The 17,496-nt window shown below is 42.6% G+C and overlaps 1 pseudogene; it reads left to right on the forward strand.

Moving 5' to 3' along the window:
- The window catches only part of LOC136454153 (uncharacterized), a 32,147-nt pseudogene that overhangs the window by 14,562 nt on the left and 89 nt on the right, over nt 1-17,496 (forward strand).

Consider the following 17,496-nt stretch of genomic DNA (forward strand, 5'->3'; position numbering starts at 1 on the left):
GAGCGTCCGGTCGGCCCGACCGTTGCCCAGTGAAGGGGTAACGGCTAGTTTAGCCCTTGGGGCTATAAATAGAAGTGGCCTTCGGCCATGGCTGGTGTGGAGCACCTCAAGGGACTTAGTGTCCATGCTTGTGAGTGCTTGGGAGCCCTCCATCTCACACATACTTGATAGCGATCATCCGATTGTGTGAGTGAGCGATTCTAGTGCAATTGCATCGTGAGGTTGCATCGAGTGGCACTAGGTGATCGAGTTGCAAGCCGGTGGTGCTTGTTACTCTTGGAGGTTGCCACCTCCTAGATGGCTTGGTGGTGGTCTCCATTGAAGCGCGCAAGAAGCTTGTGTGGCGCTCCGGAGAAGTGCTTGTGAGGGGCGCTTGTGCTCGCCCCGCGGGAGTCGCGAAGAGCAACATTAGTAAAGCGTGTCATTGAGCTACCCTCACTCAAGAGGTAGGTTCTTGCGGCGCCCGACGTGTGGGCTTGGCGGGTGATGCCAATTAGCCGCCGAACCACCAAGTGAGCGGTCGACACAACGGGGACTAGCGTGTTGGCAAACATGTGAACCTCGGGAGAAAAATCATCGTGTCAACCTTGTTCTTCCCGTTGGTTTGCATCTCCGTTACACAAGCTTGTGTTTACTTTCATATACATTACGCTTGTGTTGTTGCTTTTGTAATTAGATAGCTTGTGTAGCTTGCTAATTACCTTCTTGCTTGTGTAGCATAGAAGTAGCTCCCTTGCGTGGCTAATTTGGTTTTAGTAACCTTGTTAGTCACATTGCTTAGTTTGTGTAGCTAAGTATTTGCGCTCTCTAATTAGGCATTGGTTGCCTTGTTATTGAGCATTGCTAGTAAGCTTAGTTAGCTTTGTGCTTTTGCTTACTAGCATGTGTAGGAGCTCCCTTGTTGCTTAAAGTACTAGTGACATAGGTTTGTGTAACCTTGCTCCTAGAATTGTTTAGGAGAGCTCTAACTAGCCCGGCACCTTTGTTGCATAATTGTTATCTTTGCAAGGTGCTAGTGAACATATATAGTGGGGTATAGTCTTGGCTAGACCGATAGTTTTAATTCTGCATTTGTTTCGGTTAGCCAATGTGATTAAGTTTTAAAAGGACTATTCACCCCCCCTCTAGTCGCCATCTCGACCCTTCAAGTGGTATCAAAGCTAGGTCTCTCATTTGTGATCTTCACCGACCCGAGAGGATGGCGGCTTATGGGCTAGATGTTGATTGTCCATACATTTTTGATGGCACACACTTTACACGATGGAAAAATTGGATGATATGCAATTTTAAGTTTATTTGCCCTCAAATGTGGTGGATGGTAGATGTAGGCTTTTCTCATGTGTTGGATGAAGATAATCTAACTCAAGCACAAGAAAAATGCCTAGATCTCGATATCCAAGCTACTAATATCATGTATAGATCTTTGCATGATTGCATATTTGGAGAGATCATTGACATGAAGACCGCCCATGAGATTTGGAGTTATCTCAATGAGAAGTATGGTGCGGTCTCCGATGATGATGATCGATCCACTACAAGTTCACTTGATAAAGTTGATAATGATGCCACAAGTGTCGCAAGTGATGATGCTACCCCATGCACACTTGATGGGGATGATGGTTCATGCTCATGCCATGATGAAGATGCTACTACAAGCTCTCCAACTACATCACATTGCTTCATGTCACAAGGTGACACTAAGGTATCTAATGCAAATGTGATTGATCTTGATTCATATGAGGAGCTTCTAGATAGATATGGTTGCATGATCAAAGCTTTAGAAAAAGAGATGGCTAAAACCGAGAAATTGAAAAATGATAACTCTTTTCTAAAAAACACATGTGAACAACAAAAGTATCTACTCTATGTTACTACTTGTTCACATGAGGAGCTAAAATTGGCTCATGAGGAACTTAGTGTTGCTCATGATAACTTGGTACAAGACCATGCTTTTCTCACTATGGAGATTTCTAATGGAAAAATTAAAACTAGTGAGAGCTCATCACATGGGTCAATTGATCAATCACATATTATTGCTAACCCTTGTGATGTAGGCAAGAAGCATGTATCCACCTCTTGTGATGATTTACTAGAAATGCCATGCTCTTCACATATAGATGCTTGTTCTACTTCTATGTCTTGTGAGACTAACATTTTGAAGGAGAACAATGAGCTCAAAAATGAAGTGAAGAAATTGAGCAACAAGTTAGAGAGGTGCTACAACTCTCAAGTCACCTTTGAGCATATGTTGAAGACTCAAAGAAACTATGGTGACAAGTGTGGCCTTGGCTTCAAGAAGAAGATGACAAAGGGTGAAATGAAGAGAGAAAGAAAGATGAAGAAGCTACAACAAAGAAAGCTCTCTCATACCATGTGCTTCCGGTGTCATGAAGTGGGACACTTTGCAAATGGTTGCCCTAACATCAAGAAGCTCAAGTTGAAGAAAGAAGAAGAGAGGCTAAAGCATGTCAAGTGCTTCAAGTGCGGCACTTGGGGTCATCTTACCTCAATGTGCCCAACCAAGCAATTGGTGAAGCAACAAGTGAAGCCTCAACCAAAACCACAAGTTGAGCAAGAGAAGACACCCCCAAGAGCAAATCAAGATCAACCATGAAGATGGTGGTGACTTGATGATAAAGAAGAAGAAAACAAGAAGGGGTGGAAAGGCAAGGCATCCAATGCTAACCCAAGATGCCAAGATGATGAGCAAGAATGAAGATGAAAAGAAAGTCTTTGCTCACATCAAGTGCTTCAAGTGTGGAAGTACGGGACACTTTGCCTCTAAGTGTCCTACCAAGCTTGAGAAGATGGCTCAAGCAATCCATGAGAGGCAAGGCAATGAGAAGTACAACATGAGCAAGGAAGAAAAGGCTCAAGCAAAAAGAAAGTGCTACTCATGCCGGGAAAGGGGACACATGGCACATTCATGTCCCCTAGGTAAAATTTCTAAGCCTATTTCAATTGATGATCATGATATGCTTAGAAAGGATGGTAATGGTACCTCTATAGTTGCTATTGCAAAACATCCCGCTACTCATACTAAGGCATTGCCTAAGTATGTTGCTCCTAACTTGAGAGGACCCAAAGTTATTTGGGTACCATCAAAAAGTGGATGAATGTGTGTAGGTACCATTGGCATTGGAGGCTTGATTCAATTGTCTTCATAGTGATCATCATATGTTGAATCAAGATATGAAGTTTAGTGCACATCCAATCCCAATGCCATGATAAATTAAGTGAAGTCCAAATGTGCTACAACATACAAGTGAAAATTTCAAGTTGTTGGTGATTCATTGAATATATTTGATGACTTGCAAATAATTGAGTTGAAGCTTGCCTAGTTGGATGATCATGAGCTAACCAAGGTATATCTCTTGTTGATCACTTCATTTGGATGCATATGAGTTGATTGAATTGGATAAATATGCAATGTTGCTTGCTATGAGGTGTTTGAATGGATAAGTTGATTAGTAATCAAGTTTGGATTGATTTGTGTTGGATAAATTCATGAGATGACATTTAGTAAGTGATTTGAATGGATATATGTCTTATGGAAGTATTCAAACAAGTTAGTATCAAGTTTGATTCATATTTGATGAAGTATAGCTCAATTGCTTGAAATCTGTCCTATATTCAAAATCTGAGCTAGCTGTGATCATAGCCATGTTTGAGTAATCAAATCTTATTGGATTGGCATGAAAATTGGTGTACATGCTCTAGATTTATGGTATAAGATGCTGTAGAAATTTCATGGAAATTGGATAAGAAATGCTTCGGTTTTGGAGTGGTTCTTGTCAGCTATAGTGCAGCAGTTTTCAGCATGTAGCAGTGGTGGAAGAATTAAAATTTTGGCAGTCATATGAGATCAAATGAAGCTAAAATTTTTATGGCTGCTAGATAACTTAGTGAAGCTCATCTCCACCAAATTTTGTGGTATTTGGATTTGTACTTTAAGAGATATGTTAACTTCTTTGGAGAGTACAGAATCTGCCAGAAAAGTGACAAGTATTGGATTGATCTAGAGTCACTTTGATTGAAAGGTCCTCAAGTTGGAAACATGTTTACAAGTGATTGAGGTACCTAAGTTTGGTTTTGAGATAATCTAGTAACATGTTAAACAAAGAGTACAAGGCCATTTGATTGAGGAGTGTACTTTGCACACTTTTGGTACTCAAATTAGAAGATCAAGATCAAACTCAAGATGAAGACGAAGTTTAAGTTCTAGTGACTATTGGAAATCTCTTGGTAGAAAGAAAAGAACTTAAACAAGAAGAAAGAAAAGGACTTAAAGAAGGAATCAAGGTTACTCATCAAGTTAAGTCCATCACTTGGATCAATCAATTAAGTTATTTCAAGTGAGTGTCAACAATGGTTCTTGGAGAGAGGTCACTTCTCCCTAGTGTAGGGGCTTGCCGCCTATGTGTAGGTAAACCAAGTGTGGTACTTGGAAGGCTAACATGGAAGTGGTGATCCGAGGAACATTTGAGATGCTTAGTTGAAGAAATCAAAAGGATTGATCAAGAAAAGCAAGCAACACCCAAAAGAGAGCTAGTCATGATATTTCAAGTGGTATTCTCATATTGATGCTCTCATGCAAGCTAAGATCAAAAGATGAAGCAAGTCAACCACAACAAGAAAGTGCACTTGATCATAAGTGATATTCATTTCATATGGGTGAAGAATGAGATTCAAATTGGTATCTATCGGTCTTCACCAAGCTTATAATTGGACTTCACATTGCTATTGGAGTAATGAATTGGAATCTATGTGACTATCCTCTACTCCAACATAGCAAAGGTATCATTGTAATGTGCATGATCATTTCATCCCTTACTAGTATGTGGTTAGTGCATATAGTACATGCTTCATAGGATCATGCATAACAAATGAAATGTTTAAATTCATAGCCTACCACTATTGTTTGAATGATTACTTGATCTAGTGGTTAGTACATGAATTTGTTCATGAGCTAGTGAACCCAAGTACTTGACTTAATTTGGATTGCTAATAAGTGACAAGTACAACATTGACAAGATAACCCTTAAAAGAGGTGTGAAGAAGCTTGTCATTGGTTCAAACCGGACTTGAAAACTTAAGCAAATCAATTTAGTTCAAGTCACATAAGAAGCTCATGAAAGTGATAAGAGTACAAGCACAAGACAACAATGCAAATGGATATCTAGTTTGTATGTTTCAACTCACAAGTGATATCCTATAAGTGGTACTCATGAAGATAGCAAATGTTCAAGAAATGGTCTTTATTGATAAATCAAACAAGTGGTTCCATACTAGAAGATTCTTTCAAATGGTATTCACTTCCTACAAGTGGTATCTATACATAGTAGACGATGGTTCCACAAGTGATCCTCAACTTTAAGTGATCATCAAATAAAGAATGCATCCCTCACCTACAAGAGCTTAAGTGAAATAAAATGGATGACCCATACATAGAATGATAAGATACAAGTAGTACAAGTTGCAAATTCTAAATGGTATCTACATGTGGTGCCATTCCAATATTCAAGTAATGTCCATCAAAAATATAAAATTCTAGTCTCAACCATCTACCCCAAAGTGCACACCTTTGCATCAATAAGAAGCATACCTTTTATGGAAATTGATGACAAAGGGGGAGAGATTGTACAAAGATATGAAGCTTGGGGAGAGATTGTACAAAGGGGGAGAGATAAGAAGATAAGATATGAAAAAGGTTGGACATGGACATGGACAAAGAGGGAGCAACATTGGAGAAAAGAATGGATCACAAGTCTTGGACAAGAGAAGCACACAAGTAGGGAGAGCAAGCTCATAAACTTTGATTGATTGCATTTGATATGTGCATAATCATGTGCTTGCTTGCATTGCATAAGTTTTCAAATTCAATATGCATGCTTGTGTGGTGTATGCTAGTTGTAGAACTTGGATGATGATTTGATAACTAGCATGCATAGGATGATAGCTAGACACTTGGTATATTCTTTAAGTAATGCTAGTACCTTGATTTTAATGTTGATCTCATGAGGTATCTAGTGCTTTTATTTCCAAGTGATATCTAGCTAACCATGGTGCTAAGGATGAACTTAAAGATACAACTACGATTGGTACATGCTTCAAAGGTTTATTCTATATACCTTAGCATCATTTTGTAGTATTTACTCTCCCACAATTTCAATCTATGCATATGTGCAAGCTTCAAATTAAATACACTAGCACATATGTAGGGGGAGCTAATACTACCATTTCGGGTTTGTGGTACTTGTCCAAAATCTTTTTTCACATGGTAAAATTGCTTGGGCAAGCAACATGAATCCAAAAGAGCTTAATTTCCATATCTTTGTAGAGTTGTCATCAATTACCAAAAAGGGGGAGATTGAAAGGTCCTTGTTGGTTTTGGTAATTGAGTGACAACCTAGGTGGACTAATTGTGTTTATGTGAGATACATAGGTGATTAGTCCACAGGTACATGTGTATGAGCAACATATGCCATGGAGGTGAAAATGGCTTGGAAATGTTGCAAAGCTCACACATGTGATGATGAAGGAGCTTATTGCACATGAGACATGACATTGAGTCATGTGATCAAGGTGGAGAAGATCAAGACAAGACTTGGCTTGATGGACCGGTTGCAAGCGTGAAGGGCAAGTCAAAGGCTTTGGAGTGATGGACCACGTGGCGGTGAAGCTTGAGCAAGACTTGGCGCCGATGGATGATAGCAATGGTGAAGAGCAAGTAGAGTCAAGATTGATGAACCAATGTGATCATGTGATGATATGAAGTGGATCATATCATTGTTGATCGTGTTGGTGCATGTGTTGCATCGACATTGAAGGAGATGGAATGGAATGCGCAAGGCAAAGGTATAACCTAGGGCATTTCATTTCACCGGTCATAGGTGTGTAGAGAAGTTTATGACCGGATTTAGGATAGATGGCCGTACTATCAAGAGGGGCAAACTTGTTTGCATATCGGTCATCTAGTGCCACTCGAGTGATCTAACTTTGCATTGTCGCTAGGATCGAGTGGCGTGGCAAGTTGAGTGGCTAACATCCTTTAGGAAATGATTGTGAAAAGCTAACACACATACACATGGTGATGTACACTTGGTGGTGTTGGCACATTTACAAAGGAGGTGGTGTTTGCAGGGGTGAGATGGGTTTGGGATGGAATGCCTATTTTCTATTGCGCTGGATGCAAATTCTTGGTGGTTAGCTCATTGGAGCAAGGATGAAGAAGTTAGAAGTGAGAACGAGTTAGTCGCGAAGATGCTAGCGTCGGTCAACTGACCGGACGCTGGATCTGAATGCACCGGACACTGGCAGGCTGCGTCCGGTCAGGCTGACGTACAGTGACGCAGAAGCTGGAGTGTGACCGGACGCTGGCTGCGTCCGATCAAGTGTGACCGGACGTGTCCGGTCGAGGTCGGTACCTTACTGGAAACGACCGGACGATGGGGGTTCAACGTCCGGTCAGTTGAAGCTGCTGCATCCGGTCAGGTCAAGTGACCGTTGGAATCTAGACACATGGTCGTCTGCGGGCGACCGGACGCTAAGGTCCAGCGTCCGGTCAACACGACCGGAGCGTCCGGTCGGCCCGACCATTGCCCAGTGAAGGGGTAACGGCTAGTTTAGCCCTTGGGGCTATAAATAGAAGTGGCCTTCGGCCATGGCTGGTGTGGAGCACCTCAAGGGACTTAGTGTCCATGCTTGTGAGTGCTTGGGAGCCCTCCATCTCATACATACTTGATAGCGATCATCCGATTGTGTGAGTGAGCGATTCTAGTGCAATTGCATCGTGAGGTTACATCGAGTGGCACTAGGTGATCGAGTTGCAAGCCGGTGGTGCTTGTTACTCTTGGAGGTTGCCACCTCCTAGATGGCTTGGTGGTGGTCTCCGTCGAAGCGCGCAAGAAGCTTGTGTGGCGCTCCAGAGAAGTGCTTGTGAGGGGCACTTGTGCTCGCCCCGCGGGAGTCGCGAAGAGCAACATTAGTAAAGCGTGTCATTGAGCTACCCTCACTCAAGGGGTAGGTTCTTGCGGCGCCCGACGTGCGGGCTTGGCGGGTGATGCCAATTAGCCGCCGAACCACCAAGTGAGCGGTCGACACAACGGGGACTAGCATGTTGGCAAACACGTGAACCTCGGGAGAAAAATCATCGTGTCAACCTTGTTCTTCCTGTTGGTTTGCATCTCTGTTACACAAGCTTGCGTTTACTTTCATATACATTACGCTTGTGTTGTTGCTTTTGTAATTAGATAGCTTGTGTAGCTTGCTAATTACCTTCTTGCTTGTGTAGCATAGAAGTAGCTCCCTTGCGTGGCTAATTTGGTTTTAGTAACCTTGTTAGTCACATTGCTTAGTTTGTGTAGCTAAGTATTTGCGCTCTCTAATTAGGCATTGGTTGCCTTGTTATTGAGCATTGCTAGTAAGCTTAGTTAGCTTTGTGCTTTTGCTTACTAGCATGTGTAGGAGCTCCCTTGTTGCTTAAAGTACTAGTGACATAGGTTTGTGTAACCTTGCTCCTAGAATTGTTTAGGAGAGCTCTAACTAGCCCGACACCTTTGTTGCATAATTGTTATGTTTGCAAGGTGCTAGTGAACATATATAGTGGGATATAGTCTTGGCTAGACCGATAGTTTTAATTCCACATTTGTTTCGGTTAGCCAACGTGATTAAGTTTTAAAAGGACTATTCACCCCCCCCTCTAGTCGCCATCTTGACCCTTCACTTGGGCATAGTGGCCATTTTTGCCACACTTGAAGCAAGCACTAGGCTTGTTTTCAAATCCCTAGCAAGGTAGGACCAGTTGTCCCTAAGGTTGCTAGGGCTACACCTACTGCATGGGAGCATGGGACTATGTGGAAGAAATCTATGAAGTTTGCTAGGGCTACCAAAATGAAGGCCCCCTAATGATTGATAGGGCCCCCACCGGACAACCTGTATCTTTTGAGTATGAGGGTGGCTGGAAAACCCTGTAGCCACCCGCTTCCTCTTCCACTCTGCCTAGGACTCCCGCTGAAAATCCTCCATGGCAATGACGGCGTTCATCAGTGCCCCGAAGGTCTGATAGTTTGCCATGTATAGCTTCTCCTGAAGGATGGAAGAGAGATCATGAAAGAAGCAATCCTTCTTCTTATCGTCAGTGTCCACATGAATGCCAGCATATTGGGACAAATGATTGAACTTATTAACATAATCCATCATTGTCATACTTTTCTAACGCAGCTCGAGGAACTCAGTCAGCTTCTGGTTGATGACACCAGCAGGGATATAGAACTCTCTGAATGCTGTGGTGAACTCCTGCCAGGTTGTTAGATGATCAGGCTGCTACATGGCATGGAAGGTATCCCACCATGCACTTGCGGACCCCAATAGCTATTGCGTTGCAAAGCGTACTTTCTGCTCGTCGGCCACGTTGAGCAATAGAAACTTCTGCTCTAGAATATGAAGCCAGTGCTTCGCATCTAGGGGCTCATCTGTTGGCATGAAGGTGGGCGGGTGGGTCTTGATGAAGTCCTAGTAAGAGGAGGGTCCCTCAGGACGGTGGGCACCACCCTCGTTCCCACTATTGCCCCCATGGCCTCCACGAGCGAAGCCCATGATAGCTTGTGCCATTATCACCATGGTACGGGCTGACTCACGGCAAGCAGCCAACAGCTCCGCCATCATCTCAGCATGAGTCATCGGAGGCGGCGGTGGTGGAGGAGGAGCCAGAAGTGGTGCCCCATGGCTCTCCCCGTTGTGCTCATGGGCCTGGCCACTCTCGCCTTGGCCCTCACCAAGACCGTGAGCCACCCTAGCACTGGTGCTCCTGCGTTCGGACCTTAGATTCATCTATAAGAGATAGGAACCATCCATTTAGAACAACCTTCACGATCAGACGCAAGGAATTAGAGGAGTGATAGCACATTTATTAAAGCATTTCTTTAGTTAGTTCTATCAATTTACTAATTCAATTATACGTGTAGGGGGATTTCGGTTTAAGTAAGATGCTATTATCATGATGCATGCTTCGGCCTATACGTTTACTCAAGCAGGAATATAGCGTCATTCATAAAATTTTTGGCACATCGCACACTCACTTTCCGCAATGCTAAGCGATTTGTTATGCAATGTAAGTCAGTGTACCTACAGAAAACTAATTAGATAAACTAGGGCCGCTATCCTAGATAGACCATATTGCTAGGGCTTATACTTATTTAACTAACTTAATCGCATCCTACTTTTTATAAAGCTTTTGTTGGTCAAATTTTTAAATTTTTGAAAAAGAGTGACAAAACTCGTGACCATTATTGGCTCTGGTACCAACTGTAGTAGACCGCCTGAAATAGCACACTTATAGAGGTGCTCGTCTCCCACCAGACACTAAGCACTCCAAAAACAGGCTACAGCGGGCGGTCTCCATCGGGCACACCCCAAGGGAGAACCCGAAAGATCCACATTTTTCCTAAGGATCCAATAATGAGAACGAGTTACAATACAGGTCCATTTCATACATTAGAAGTTCTTAAAAAAGTACATTATTACATTAACAAATGTCAGAGTGCGGAATGATAAACAATGGAATTTAATAAACATCTAGCGATAGGAACAAAGATTCCGTCTGAGCCCACTAGAAGAATCCTCCACACAAAGGTACTTCTCATGCATCACTTGCAACAGGGGTAAATAAACCCTGAGTACATAATGTACTCGCGAGACTTATCCGACTAGTGGGAATAATTTCCCGACTCCAAGGAATATGATAAGCTTTATGGTTTGCTGGTTTCTTTTGGGCAGAAAGCAATACTAATAGTGAGTCCTTACTTATGTTATTATTATTAGCCGCATTAAGTTATTAGTTACCCAGTCTATATAAGCACATGTTCTACTTTTAAGCAAGAGTTGAGCAATCAGTTTCATTTCTTCTCCTTTCAACTTTTAGTTCTTACTACGGTGCTAAACCGTAGACAAGCCATACCAGAACGTCGGCGATTCATGAATCAATGCCCCCAGCTGGGTGCCCCAAAGACACACGCCCCGCTTGTACCCCAGACATAAGCAGGACCTACCCATCACTCTCCTATCCTAGGTGTCAAGGTCCCCATCCAAACTTGGACTCCAAGCCCCCACTCCTGAGTCCTGGGCTCAGTGTGGTGCAATGACCTCCACCATCTCCACCCCCAATCAGTCGGTCCAGAAAGAGCCAGATCCACGGCAAGAAAGCAACAAGTCTTCCCTGCACCTATACCCAAGTATGTGCTTGGGACAATAGATCTATGACTTGCCAAGAGCCATATGCAATGACCGGTCCTTAATTGACACAGACAGGGAAAAAGTGTAACCGAGCTATGCCCTGTTGGCCACAGGACACAACCCCTTACACCCACCAATACCCAAACCATATCCCTACCCAATCACCATTTACCTTTACCATATTTTACCAAGAGTGATCATATTTATCACCTACTTATGAGTAACGGTAAGTAACTCATGCTACCGATATCTTGAGCATAGCGGCTACTCGCCCTGTACTAGTAGGACTCATAGGTAGATATATTTATGCATGTGATTTTCATAAAATGCCTGTAATGTAAATGCACATCATATATATATATATATATATATTCAGTGATCATTTAAAATAAGGGTTATGCACCGGGGCTTGCCTTGGACAGGTGACGGGTTAGTAAGGTCAGCACCAAAAGGCTCTAGGGCTCCCTCCTGCACGAGGATCTCCTCCTCATACTCCTCAATCACTTCATCATACTGCTAAATCACTTCGTCCCAACTACCCCATCGAATCACTAGGGTAATTTGCTTAGCATGCCAATCCTTTCCATACTTCGCATCATACTTAACGAAGCCAGATATGGACTGTTGTAAAAAAGACACTAAAATATCATTATTGTCATCAACGAGCCCTAATATACGATGAGAAAGGTAACATGCAGTGAGCTGCTAATGATTTTCCTTCCTCCTATTGTCTAGGCAAGTGTGGGGTTCGACAACTTTAGTTATCCTCCACTTGCCATCACTCTGTCTCTTTCGTGCATTTAACCTCCACATATAACCGTTTTTGCATATCACGTGGTACCTCAACTCCTGGTTCGAATGAGTGACGGTGTACGGCCTATGGTGATACACAACATAGCCCTAAAGGAAGAGCTTCATCTCTGACATTGTATTGAATATTATCCCCTTCCTAAGGGTTTCTTTTCCATGATCATACAATGATTTCCTACACATCTGGAGACCGGTGTCACAAACTATCATATTCGTCATGCTGACATCCCTATAGTTTAGAACACCCCTGAAAGGTACGTTGATCGACCTTAGTTGCTCAAGCTCAATCATTGTGTGAGGTGGTGGTGGAACATACTGTTGCGCTTCGCTAATTCTGGCCCATGAATCATATGGGGTATCATCTGCTATCAAATCTATGACTAGTCTACCCTGAGCCTGGACACCATGCAAAACCTCAGTTGGTACTGGTAATGGCATAGTATGAACCGATACTAGCATGGCATCAGCCGGTGTTGGCATAGCATCTGTACCTCCTTAGTCATCATCAGAATCGTCTGAATCACTACTAACTACATCACCGATCCTGTCCTCCTCCTCCTGCTCCTCCTCTTCCCGTTTGAACTCATTCATATCGAAGTCATTGCTTATATAGCCTACTGCAGTTGAATGAAACTGATCCTACATCAACTGACCGTCCAAATCCATATTATCTTGAGTTGCTTCCCCTTCGACCCCCTAATTCTTGTTCATTGCCTTCAAAACCATCAATGGACGGGCCGTCCTGAACACCCTGCATCCTGTACCCATTCTCCACCACCACCTCAGGCATGGGCACATTGAAACCTTGGAGCACCCTAGTGTAGTGGGACCAGTGAGCAGGGTCGCGCAAAGGCATGACGACATAGTGTGCCCTAGTCTTCCCAGTATTAAACCTCCCCTTTAGTATGAAATCACCGCCAAACTTTGTATTCAAACGGACACAAAGGTCGTTGAAGCTAGGAGGTTCATCAAACCATTCCATTTTTTCTTCTATATTCTCAAATATACCATCTTTTCTCCTAACACTTCCTCCATATAAAACTCTAACACAACAATCCATCTGCAAAAGCATTTTCAGAAACTTCATCAAGTTGTCGAAATCGTCGTGCGTAATGTCTATAGTAATATTAATACCTATTCTAACTATAACTATACTAACTAAGCTAATATTAACATCTATACAATACAACAACTAATTGGACTAAATCCAATATATAACTAGACTTAATAAATGTACTAACTGAACTACCTAACTTTACTATCTATACTAACTTACTATATTACCTATACTAACTAAACTAACTAACTATACTTTACTAATTATACTAACTTTATTAACTATACTAACTACACTAGGGGAGTACCTCGCGGCAGCGGCGCTCGTCCTCATGGCGGTGGCGCGCTAGACTGGGCCAATAGGCGCAGGCACTGGCCTCGACGGGCAGCCGCCGTGCGTGGCCAGAGGCGGTGGCACGCCGACGTACGGGCGCAGTGGCCGCACCGGGCGGCCGGCGGCCGTGCCATGCAGGCGTTCGTGGCGCGGTCGCCGGCGTGCTCGGCAGTGGACTGGCGCGGGCATACGGGCGGGCTGCTCGGGCAGGCGGGACTGGCCATGGGGTTTTTATACGGCTCTACCGCGCCACAGATCAGGGTGTGGCACTGTCGCGCCAAGATCGGTGGCGTGGTAGGCCTCGCCACGTCAACGGTCAGCCGGTTCGGTCATCGCCACTTCAGCCTCCTACCACGCCACCATGCATGACGCGGCACAGGCCTTTGGCCGCACCATGGCAATAGGCGTGGCCAAAAGTGCTAGTTTTGAAAATAAAAAAAAAGACAGTGTTAGATTTAGAATTAGTTTACAAAAAGTGTTAAAATTAAAAAAAATCTTGAATTTGGATCCGCATAAAATAACGTGTACACCGGAAGCTTTTAGAGTTGTATTCGGTGTGTACATCCCAATTTCAATGCATCCGGACATAATAAGACAGTAATAAAGTGCAACAACGGCCCCTAAACTTGACATAGTATCGTCTAAATTTCTAAACTTTAAAATGTGTGTTCCACGTACATGAGCTAGGCACAGGCTATGTCACATGTCTAAACAGGTCAAAACTAGATCCAACATGCCAGTCCACACTTAGAGCCGGTCCATAGATTTTAGGGGCCTATGGCAAGCCTATAATCTATGCCCCTTAACATAAACATCGTATCTCCTACAACTAAAAAGAACAAAGTGTGGACATCATTTTGGTGCGACAATTGTCTTGGTTCGTCCGTCTGCCACCCCATGCGATCGATCCCACCTCCGTGCGACAATCACGGTAGTTGTTGATTTTTCTTGCATGAGACCCACGTGCGGTGGCAATCATGGCAGTTTCCTTCCATGCAAAAGGAAGTGCTCCCTCGCGCGACCATCATGCCTATTGTGATATAACTTTCTTGCATGCAAAAGGAAACTACTATCAATCAATCAAATCAAATCAAATAAGTAATTATTCTCATCAAGAGGTTATGATGGCAATCATGGCAGTTTCCTTCCATGCAAAAGGAAGTGCTCCCTCGTGCGACCATCACGCCTGTTGTGATATAACTTTCTTGCATGCAAAAGGAAACTACTATCAACCAATCAAATCAAATCAAATAAGAAATTATTCTCATCAAGAGGTTATGATTTTCCTTCATGCAAAACAACCGAACATGATGATCTACCATGTTGCGGTGGCGGTTGATCCCTGAGGTGGCGGTCATGTCGCCAGCTGACGGGAGGTGGCCGTTCACTGGCCTCAGCTAGCAAGAGGACAATCTCGCCCTCGCCCACGTCATCCAGGAGCTTGCAAGAGGCCAATCTCACGGGTCGATTGCGCCCAGGCCGGGCACTTTGCTGATCGATGCTGATTCCTTCTGCTTTTTGCAGGAACGGGCATACATGATGCTATCGGTGGCGAGTACGTGATCTCGAGGCCTTTGTGTGCCCCCTGTAGGACACCGAGGAGCTTGATGTTGCCGATAGGCTGATGGCGCTCATTGAAATCGGTGATTGTGAGTGTACAGACCAGTGTCAAAATTCAGTCAACCTTGATAATCTTTTTTCCTATTTTTGTATGGTGCTTAATTTGTCACTGTACCATGGCGAGCCATTGAGCAGGATGATGCTGGGGATGATGATGAGGAAGAATATGATGGGGGTCCATACACCGTTGATATTTTCTATCTAATCTTTGCATGACTCGATTGTCACGTGTAATTTTGTACCTTCAGATAGTTTCATAAAAAATACTAAGATTATTGCAGGCAATAATACAAATAGGGACTGTTTAAGGTAGTAAAATATCTTACCATATCATTTCTCTGAGCTCTAGAATTAATAAGGTGGTAGTATGTACTACTAAATCATAATCTTCAGCTGGTAGCCATAATTGGCATCTTGCTAGAAAGAGATAGAATGCTAATCGAATTTACATAATCTTGTGATGATGTTCCCACCTCTGTGAACAAGCAGGCATGATAGTTTGGAAGAAACTAGTAGTGGCTTGATATTTATCTTCTGTTGGTGAAGTGAAAGCAGCAGCAACTGTTGGATTGTTCAGATAAGCAAGGAAAATGGTTGTTTTTGTCTCCCTGTTTTCTTTAGCTCAACAGACTTAATTTATGACTATGGCACTGGTTATTTATGCATTCCATTAGACATCAATGATTCATTCATGATTTGTTGCCTGTAGATGTAAAATAACAATCATACTAATATCCATTGCTTTAATATTTGTCTGATCTTTTCATGTTTCAATGATGTAAGTTTTGTTCCTTTTTTCTTTGAGATGGATTTTTTCTTTTTTACTAATAACCCGCAGATGATAAAGCAGTTGAGGACAGAATCAAGGATGATAGCACTGTTGAAGGCAAAGCCACTGATGACAAAGCTGTTGAGACAGAGCAAAGAATGATGAGGACATTGAGGACGGAATAAAGGATGATAAGTCCGTTGAATGTCAAGTCACTAATGATAAACCTATTTAGAGCAAAGTAACTAATGGTAATGCCATTGAGGACAGAGAGATTGAAGGTAAAGCCACTGAAGAGGCAAAGGAGATCGATATTTGGATGAAACTCCGAAATGTGATCAGATTTGGGGCACTGACTATGGAATTGCTAATACTGAAGAAAACCAAGCTAATAATGGCAACTAAGTTTTGTATGAAAATAATGAGGCTGCTCTTAAGGTTTCTCTCTACTCTGTGGTGCTAGAGCATGGTTGTTCATCACATAAGTTTCATATGCTAGCTCCCCATTTATCTAGGATTTATATTCATGCATCAAAATTTTGGTCCTCAGATAGGAAAGCTCCAGTTGCAAAAAATTCAGTTTCTAGGCTTCTGTTTGTTTTAAAATCTCGTGGCAATGATGTTTCAAGGTAAATTATGACTACGCTCTACCGCGTGTTTTCCTTGTTGTTGTTAGCATCAATTCTTTCAGATCAAAATTTAAGAAGTAAGAACCTAATTTTGATGTAGGCTGATATTTTGGCTATCAAACACATTTGTCCTGAGAGATCGTTGCACAAACATTTGGTACTTCACGGCACTCAAGTCCATTTAAGGTTTTCAGCACAAATGGTGCAAAGAAGCCTGAGAGGAGTTTCGCTACAACACGATGGAAAAGTAACTACAATGGCAAGTATACCCAATATCATGAAGCTGCTAGATGATTGGCGCGAAACTAGCACATTGTAGATGCATTGGAGAAGATGTGGTGGCATATAAAGGTTAACCCTATTACTGTCTTAGCACTTTCCAGAAAGCTAAGTATGGCTCCTGTAAAACAGTGATGAGTAAAACCTACTACAAACTAATTCATTTTTTAGTTTTCTGAAGGATTTTCATTTCACATGCAATGACACCCCACATGCAAACCCTTGTAGAAGATTTGACAACTCCAAAGATTGGGAGGTTGTTAGGGCTTTCTGGGTGATCAACAACATAGGAGTTTTTCTATTGATCTCTGGAAAACTGCATTTGATGATGCATTCAGCAGAAGTTGTCCTCTTCGTGCTGGTGGACATGAGTGTGGATGTTTACCAGTGTTGGCAAAATTGGTATGCTTTTAGATGCTGATTTTTGTTTCTTTGGTAATGGTATTTTTTATGTGAAGTCCTGAAATTTTTTATGTTTCTATCAGGTGATGGAGCATTGCGTAGCTCATTTAGATATTGCTATGTTTAATGCCATCCTTCGTGAATCAGAGAATGAGATACCCACAGATACTATATATGACCCAATTGTGGACTCAAGAGTTCTGCCTATTCTAGCTGGCGACTTAAGCTTTGGATCAGGCACACAGCTTAAGAACTCTATACGTGCTTAAATTATGAAATGCTTGTAATTGTATGATGAACAAACAAACAACCTAGAATAGGGACTATGCATGACACCTCCCTTGCACTATTAATTGTTAACACAT

The sequence above is a fragment of the Miscanthus floridulus genome, chromosome 1 (assembly GCF_019320115.1).
Source record: "Miscanthus floridulus cultivar M001 chromosome 1, ASM1932011v1, whole genome shotgun sequence".
In the NCBI taxonomy this organism is placed as follows: domain Eukaryota; kingdom Viridiplantae; phylum Streptophyta; class Magnoliopsida; order Poales; family Poaceae; genus Miscanthus; species Miscanthus floridulus.